This window comes from Maniola jurtina, chromosome 15, assembly GCF_905333055.1.
Source record: "Maniola jurtina chromosome 15, ilManJurt1.1, whole genome shotgun sequence".
Classification (NCBI taxonomy): domain Eukaryota; kingdom Metazoa; phylum Arthropoda; class Insecta; order Lepidoptera; family Nymphalidae; genus Maniola; species Maniola jurtina.
Genome location: NC_060043.1, coordinates 12,149,104 through 12,158,740, shown reverse-complemented (window position 1 = coordinate 12,158,740; position 9,637 = coordinate 12,149,104).

The window sequence follows — 9,637 nt, the reverse complement described above, 5'->3', positions numbered from 1 at the left end:
TCAGTAACTTTATCTACTTACCAGTCTGAGAGCTTATTACATATTTATTTCAAATGAAATTGATAAATATAAGTACGTAATTTACGTAACACCCACGCGTCAATCAAAATTTTCAAGAGAAACAATGCTAGCGCACTCCCCAGCGCTAACCATACAAATCTAGTTTGATTCTTATTGGAATATCGGAAGTTTTGTAGACACAGGAACAAATATCTATGAGTATGTCTGTAGTTTGTCATATTCCCGCAAAAATCGATTTTAAGTTACACCGGGTCAAATACATTTTGAAATGGTGTAACTTCAATTAAAGTACACAGAAATCTGGAAACCCACACAGGTATTTGTTTAAGAACGTGTCCACACAATTTTAATGAATTTGATTTGTTAATATTTAAGTGATGACTAAGCTACGGTTGTGTGGAAAGCGCTGGGATGCGCTAGGGTTACTTCTCTTAATTATCTGCCTATATGCGTCAAATGCTGAATATAGGTTTTTCCAAAAGCGCGTCCCACACACGATTCTCCAGCTTTCACATCTAACAACCTGCCACCACCTTCATCGTCTTCGGTCCAGCGTGTTGGAGATCGTCCCACACTCCGATTGCTAGTCACCACTCCAGAACACGTCTGCTCCAGCGGCGATCGGTTCTGCGACAGACATGGCCTACCTAGTGCCACTTTAGCGTACTGAGTTAATACCTAAAATTAATTACTATGCGAGTAGCAAAACTATAATCACTAATCACGCCCGAAAGCTCGCAGATTATCTTGTTTGATATTAGAATAATATATTTGCTGATTTACCGTTAATAATCCTTAACCAAACATATTATTTCGATAATAATTAGAAAGATAATTAGATTTATGTCACGTACGTGATACACCAATTATTCTGTCTAATGGCCTAATAACAAATATTGTTTCTATACTAAGAATAAAAAGTGTCTAAAGACACAAATAAATAAAATCGGAGAGTTTACTTCTGTCTGTTGTTTCAAACAAGGTAACGGAGGTCATCGTTTCTTACTTACAGGAGAGTTAACGCGTTGGTTCTCTCTGTATAAAGTCATCAAAGTTGTGGGAACCAGCTAGTTTCTTCAATATCTAATGTATCAAACATATTTTGTATGTATTTATATAACAGGTATATTCCCTCTTTGAAGGCATTACTGGAAATGGGAAAAAAAGAAATGGTGTAACAATGAATCATCTCTTATTTGTACACGTTATATCCATACAGGAATGCTTGGCTGATGAAAAATAAATAATAAAGGTAAATATAAATGTTTATTGATGTCTTTTATTTCGTATGATAGATAGGTAGTCCACATGATGTGATATCAGGGATTATTTAAGAACTACACCCTATCCGCGGATAGAAGTTCTTAAATCTCTCTGTTACGTAATCCCATACAAATGATAGAGGCAAAAATCACAGTGAGTCACCAACCAATCAATCACAAACGAAACTGTCTTTTCAAATGTTTTTTGTGAACTTTTTCGAATTGAATTTCGAATGTTTTTCGTAAACATTTTGGAATTGAATTTCGAATGTTTTTTATTTTATTTTTGTGATTGGTTGCTGTCTCAAATGGTTAACGCCCACTGAGAGATGTTTGTCTCTATCATTTATATGGGATTACGAAACAGAGAGAGCGCTATACTAACTTCTATCCGCGAATAGCGTCTTGGCAAAAATGTTATAAAATAGAAACACAAAATGTAAAAATAAAAATTTGTATTCTCTTTCCCGCAGGAATTTCAAAAAATTTGGCGTTATATGGGAACTTCTGTTCAAAATTTCATCTATCTAGATCCAAGAGTATGGACTGGGCGTGTTGTTGATAAGTCAATCAATGCCTGGTAAAACCGACTGTGGATTTTGTGGCACTGAATTTAATAAAAATGTCCTGTACATTCTATAAGTTTAATAAATATACTTAGATAAATAAAATATGAGTAGGTACTGACTTTTCTTTCTTTAAATAGAACTGTAGAATAGTAGATTGTACTGAGCGAGCGTTCAGAAATATAGTTAATGCATTTAAGTTCCGCTGTAAGTAGAATATATCATTAAAAGTTTTCTGAAACTTCTGAAAAACTGAATCATTTTTCTGTGAAGAATAAGAAAGAATAGATACATATAGTATAACACAGAGTATTTATTCGTCCATGATAACACATAGGTACTAATGGATATACCTGTCGCATATTCTATTAGCTAATGCCTGGTATGCGATGAAATGCGACTCACGCAGCGCACAGTATATGTTAATGGTAAGGGCTACTATGTTGGAAACCTTCATGCACAGCAACAACAACTGTACAAAGTTTCAACTCAATCGGATGAATGATGCGCGAGTTCAAACACGAAACATTAATTTTTACATCTAGGTAAATATATAAAAGGGAACCTAACTGATTAAGATCAAACTACTGTACCGATCGGACTGAAAGACATGCAGCTATCATACGTAGACATGCGCCAAGTAAGGATTTTCGAAAATTCAACCCCTAAGGGTGTAAAATAGGGGTTCGAAATTTCATTTCGGATATCCATATTTATAAACAAACACGTGTATTTGCTTGGAGAACTAGCAAGAAACTCGGCGGTTACGCATAAAATTGCCAACGCAATTTGAACACAGCTTTGATTGATTAGCCAGCTAATTAAACGTGTTTCTTGCTAAATTAATTACTTTCCCGCCTGATACGGTGATAGCAAACGAAACTTGCAAATTGCTCAACTTTGGACTAATACCTACAAAGACGTTGCGTTGCAATCATTGTTTGTGAGAATACTAATAGAGAAAGAGTCTATAACTTATTTTATTAAAGCGGAAAGTTTATATTCGCATTGTCCCCAACACAGGAAGGAATGATCTATTTACTATGAAGTTTGGATCATGGTGGCTTTGGCGGATAACAAGTGACAAAGACGTATAAAATCTTTCGTCAAAATATGAAATCTTTTTTCTTATTATGAATGCCAGTAAGCTACTCAATTTTATTACCATACTAGCTGTGCCCGCGACTTCGTTCGCGTGGAATAGTGACTTTTCGGGCAGCATATACTCTGTACGCTAAAAATGTTCGCCGTGATTCTTTAAATTTACATAACTTTTTTATTTATGAACCGATTGACATGAAATAAACACTAAATGTTAAGTGAAGTTTACTACAATATATTAGTGAAAACCGTATCTAAATCGAATAAGCCGTTTCTGATATTAGCGTGCACAAACACACAGACAAACAGATAAACAGACAAACAGACAAAAAAAAATTAATTACAATTTCGGGTTCGGCATCGATATAATAACAACCCCTGCTACTTTTTTTTATATATATTTCCATTGTACAGACACCACTTTTCTACAATTTTATTATATGTATTATGACTTAAAATTATCTTATATACTAAGGAATTTCCCATTGACGCATTGTACTCTTTCTTGAATACAGATACACGTGTACGTTCATAAGACCATATTGAGACTCAGAATATGATAACATAATGCTATTGAAGACCCCACTCAAACCAATCCTATAATACTATTGCTTGACACCCAATAAACGACCTAGTAAAAGAACAACTCATCACTTCTGTCATACAAGACTGATAAGAAATTGTTTAGTTGAGATAAAGCGTCGAGGTGAAGCGGATGTGAAAAGACACTTCGACCTCCGTCTCGGGGAAATGGGCGTGCGTTTCAACCATTTTTTCTTATACCCAGACAGAAAGATTGTAGAGAGCATTTTATGTATAAGCGATAGCGATTTTTAACCCACGACCCAAAAAGAGGGATGTTATAAGTTTGACGTGTGTATCTGTGTATCTTTGTATCTGTCTGTGGCATCGTAGCTCCTAAACTAAGGAACCGATTTCAATTTAGTTTTTTTTTGTTTGAAAGGTGGCGTGTTTTAGCTATAATCCAAGAAAATTAGTTCAGCCGTTTGAAACCTTCACTTGTCGGGGGTGTTATAGATTTTTAATTTACAATTGTTAGCACTTTTATTAGCTCGCTTTCTTTCCAATTATTTAAATTCTTCCGATAAACTCATCATCATTCATTCCTTTGTCATCATCATCTCAAACCATCATCAGCCGGGGTCAATTAAATATTAATGAAATTAGAAACCAAATCGCAACGTCCCAAATTCAAACAACTTTTTTTCACTGTTTTGAAACAGTAAGCAAAATTGAAGTTTGCTCACTGTTTTTAAACAGCAAAGGTGCACTTTTCGAGTTAGTGAGAGGCTAACAAAACGCTTTCTTTTCCCCAACGTGTCGCGCCCTAAAGAAACCCATCTGTTGAGACTAGACGGCGCAAATAAATTGTGGCTCAACATTCCGACCTCTTTGATAGCGGTGTCAACTGATTTCAATGTATTTCTTAGTGTAGTCAGCTCCTACATTATCATCTACTTCCTTTTTGTATATTTACTCTTTAGATCACCCTGATCTAAATTAGCAATGGATAAAGATGCCTTTGTAGAAGAATAAAGAATTTCTTCAAAGATTTTTTTTCGATATACTTTGACCTGGTGGTAAGTGACGATGGAGTCTAAGTTGGAACGGGCTAACTTAAGGCCTTCTTCTATGGCAATTTCATTGAACCCCTAACCCCTGATTGGTTTCTCCACGGCATCATATACCTCAGAATATATAATAGTGCAGTGGTACTGAAACGCTAAAAACGACTCGTGCAATTGAGTCGAAATATCGATAATTCAAAATCATCAAACTTGTATTGTACTTCAATATTTTTGTAAAATGTATTTAAAATTATTTAGAAATGAAAGCCATGTTCTGACAAAGCCAATATGACTAGATTCCGCAAAATCTGATCAAAATTGTTATCGCACATGTTTGCCGCGCTTTTGAACGGAAGTCACGTGGCATCTGTTGGTAATGTTTTTAGGAACGCAACCGTGGCGCCACCTCGGAAAACTATCTTGAAAGTGGCCTGCGAGAGTTCGACTGACTTTGTTTCGGTCGATCTTAGTGTGCGGACGTGTTTTATCAATCTGTTATTATTGCGTTAACTTAGTTTTGTTGAGTATCAAGCCTTAATCATGCAAATAAGGGTTATATTTATTCATTCTTATATTTTTATTGCGGTTCACTTCTGGTATTCTTATATCAGAAGTGGGATGGTAACCTAATTGCCCACTCGCTTTTGGTTCATCTGACCGACATTAGAATCGATTAATCAAAATAAAGTACTTAAACTTGATTTTTCAAGTTTCGTAGTAGTTTTGCTTTTTGTAAATTCTGTGTAAGTGTTGTTTCAATGTACGAACAATCGCATTGTGGTAAACGGAAACGTGATTCAAGTAAGAAAGTGTTATCCTTCCACTGTCACCTCCGTCGTCCGAGCTACATTTACGGGTTGCGTGGATACCCGACAATCGCTGCTGCCCGGTACCCGCGCTAACGAGTGGTACAGGTACCAACATTGTGCGTGGCGACGAATCGACTGCTAGCCGCACATCTACCTACATCTTCGTTGATTAAAGTAAGGTCTAATTACTATTTCATTTGTAACTTTGACGCGCATATTTTCAATATCAACGTTTGGTGTGGAAAATATTCCACGGAAACGAGTGTGTGGCTTAACGAATGTTTAAATTTGTTGATTGTTGTCATAGTACTAAGGGGTATCACATACCCTCACGTTTAGGCTACTGCCATAAATAATAATTTAGTGACAGTAGATTTTTTTTGTCGATGTAGGTAAAACTGAAAAATTATTTCCGTTCAAACCGTGATATCCTACGGTTTTTGTGAACTAGTTTTGGTTCTTCCGCTGTCCGATGTCTATTAAGAAAATAAGAAAGAAGCCGGTAAATTAATGTGTCATTTCTATTACTGTCACCTTAGGTGAAAACCTACCTACGTTTGGTAAAAATAAAATATGGCCACGTTATGTTGACTGTTTTGATAAACGTTCAGAATCAGTCAACCTTGATCCATTAATGACTAATGTAGCTTTTTGTGAAGTACCAATAATGTAAATTTTTGAAAAATAATAATAATAATAATTAGACATAGCGTCTCAGAATTCAGTACCGGCGTTATGCTGTCGTTGAAGGTACCGGTAGACGTTACATGTGTTGGCAATAACAGAATGCGAATGGTTACTTTCAGTCCAAATGCAAAAACCTAATATTTAAGACGTTGCCTATTGAGTTTTTCGATATAACATTTGAAATTGATTTTAGTATGGTCTTAAATCGTTATGTGAATAGGTTGGTACACCTGTCATAATAGAGACAGACGTACTTAACCGAAGGAGAGTTCCTTCATTTGAACTCTGTGCTCACATTTACCTTTCTTTTCTTTGAAATTTCCGGTGATATACTGCGCGTTTCACATGGATGCGAGGCTTGTCACTTGCCGTGACATCTCGATAGTGCTGTGGTGCTACGCCACGCACGTTGCTGCGAAACGTGGTACCTCATCGTGGCGTATCAGTGAGATCTGCTGCCTGTCTCATGAGGCAATATGTTAAGTGCTGCTAAGCGTTTGTTTATGCTGTTTGGTAAGCCCATTCCGGTTTGTTTTTACTTGTGTTCATGATGTCGGTATGTGTTGTAGTATGAGGCACTTTCTTTGAATAGTTGCGAGCACAGTAAGTAACTTTTACTCACATACTGACTTGGACTTGATCTCGTGAGATATGCAAGCCAGTGTGTTGGTACGTAGGCACATTCAACGCTTTGAGAAAGGCAATAATGCCTGTTACCAGTGAGACATACTTATGTTTTTAATAATGCTTCTGTTACTTCATAAAAGGGAATTGCTTATATTGTGTATACTATATACATGTGAATTACTTTAGCCAAAAAGATTTCAATCGAGTCAGTCTCATTTTAATTTTAGATTTCCGTTAGTACTTTTATTAGAATCGTATTAAATACGAATGTTCTTTTGCTTTTCATTGTTAAGATCAGGACAAGCCGAGCTAAAAAATAATAATTAATTACTGAGATGTAGAAAATAACATATACCCACCGCGGACTGAATATGATAGGAGATGGGTCGTTCCCATGACATGTATTTGGCAAGTGACTAGAGTGAATCATGACGAAATAGGCCATTTGCTGTGGATAAATCATTGGAAAGAATCTAGGTTCCCTAAAATGAAAAAGGTTATATCTAAATATATAAAGGATTGCATTTATTTATTTTGTTTATTCAATATGAACCCCTGGTTAAAACTGGATGACTTGTGTGTCATGCGTTTAGAGATGGCCTAAGATGTTGTCAGATAAAAGTTGTGACGGTATTTAATCGTGTAGAATTAATCAATTACAATAGAAGTTAAGATTTATAGTAAGATGAACTGGCCGCCGATGGAACAGTTCAGAATAAGTCTACGTATCAGATATACAAGTAGCTCGTACATCCCTTTGTTTAATTGGTTAAATTTCTCGAAGTTCTTGTTGGATGGACCTCCGATTGCTGGCCGTTGATGGGATAGTAGATTGGAGGCCACGTATTGAAATTTGGGACATGTGGACCTCCAGTTGCTGGCCGTTGATGGGATAGTAGATTGGAGGCCACGTATTGGAATACGGGACATGTGGATCTCCAGTTGCTGGCCGTTGATGGGATAGTAGATTGGAGACCACGTATTGGAATATGGGACATGTGGACCTCCAGTTGCTTGCCGTTGATGGGATAGTAGATTGGAGGCCACGTATTGGAATACGGGACATGTGGATCTCCAGTTGCTGGCCGTTGATGGGATAGTAGATTGGAGACCATGTATTGGAATATGGGACATGTGGACCTCCAGTTGCTTGCCGTTGATGGGATAGTAGATTGGAGGCCACGTATTGGAATTCGGGGCATGTGGACCTCCAGTTGCTGGCCGTTGATGGGATAGTAGATTGGAGGCCACGTATTGTAATTTGGGACATGTGGACCTCCGGTTGCTGGCCGTTGATGGGATAGTAGATTGGAGGCCACGTCTTGGTATTCGGAAAATAGCCAAATCAAATTTTCTTATTGGTGTTTTTGTTCTCAGCAACTGCACCAGACATAAACGCCATCCAGGGACGGAGGCGTGCACAGGACGGCCGTGTTATCGCACATGTTTGCCGCGCTTTTGAACGGAAGTCACGTGGCATCTGTTGGTAATGTTTTTAGGAACGCAACCGTGGCGCCACCTCGGAAAACTATCTTGAAAGTGGCCTGCGAGAGTTCGACTGACTTTGTTTCGGTCGATCTTAGTGTGCGGACGTGTTTTATCAATCTGTTATTATTGCGTTAACTTAGTTTTGTTGAGTATCAAGCCTTAATCATGCAAATAAGGGTTATATTTATTCATTCTTATATTTTTATTGCGGTTCACTTCTGGTATTCTTATAAAATGTTAACCATAAAACAATTTGGTAATCATCCTTTACGCGCGACCGATTACGCCACGATTAAACAAAAAGTATACATGTTAATAAGTTATACGAGAGAATTTAATTATAATCAAAATAGTGAATTTCTAAAATACTTAAATATAAAATAACCTACATATTATAACATAACCTAAATGGACGAATTGCTTGTGCCTGGTTTTTTCATATTATAGCAGGTAGTAGATATTTTATTCAAAATATTTAATACTTTACAAATTGCTTGTGCCTGGTTTTTTATATATTATCAGGTAGTAGACATTTTATTCAAAATATTTACTTAATAAATGTATTTTCATTAATATGAAGGATTTTATTCGTTCTTCCAAAATTTCTTGCATAGTGCAAGAAACTTTGGAAGAACGAATAAAATCTGTCACACAAATCACACCTAATGGTTAACCATAATAATCAACTTCCACCATCCAATGCGCAGGAACAGAAATAATAATAATCATTTATTATGCAAAGACAATTTTTTTATTAAGATACAAGTTAGCCCTTGACTGCAATCTCACCTGGTGGTGGTTTATTATTATTATACCCCTTTGGTGTCAACATGGCATCGTACCGAAATGCTAAATCGCTTGGCAGCACAGCCTTGCCGGTAACTAGCCACGACCAAAGCCTCCCATCAGACCAGACCAGAAAATTAGAAATTATAAAATTATAAGCCCCTACCGGGAATTGAACCCTGGCCATCTTACTAATAAGATCACAGCGCTTACTAATGTACCAGGGAGGCCGTCGAAACTAAATACCTATTATAGATACATGGATACATAGTCTAGATATAGATAGATAGATAGATAGTCTAGATATAGATAGATAGATGTATAGCTCAAACTTATAATGATAGCTCTGCGCCATACAGTAAGGTCGTGAGCCTTTTACAGTTTTCAAACAAACTTTTTACAGTAAATTACAGCTGAAAGTAAAAGTCGTTATTCGCAACCTCAACTTGTTTTTGAGGTTTCGGGGGCAAAAACAAGGCCGCGCGTTATTTGATCCGAAATTTGAAATTTAAATTATACTTTCTGAAGCGAGGGTTCGAGTTAATTCAATTGCATTGATGTAGGGGTGTACCTATTGGTTTAGTTCGTAGCTTTAGGTTTGAGTTTGCAAACTACTTAGTAGCATGTTTCAAATTCGCATACGGCTCGACCAGTCATCATCATCATTATCAATGCCGGATCTATATAAGGGCTTTTTGGGC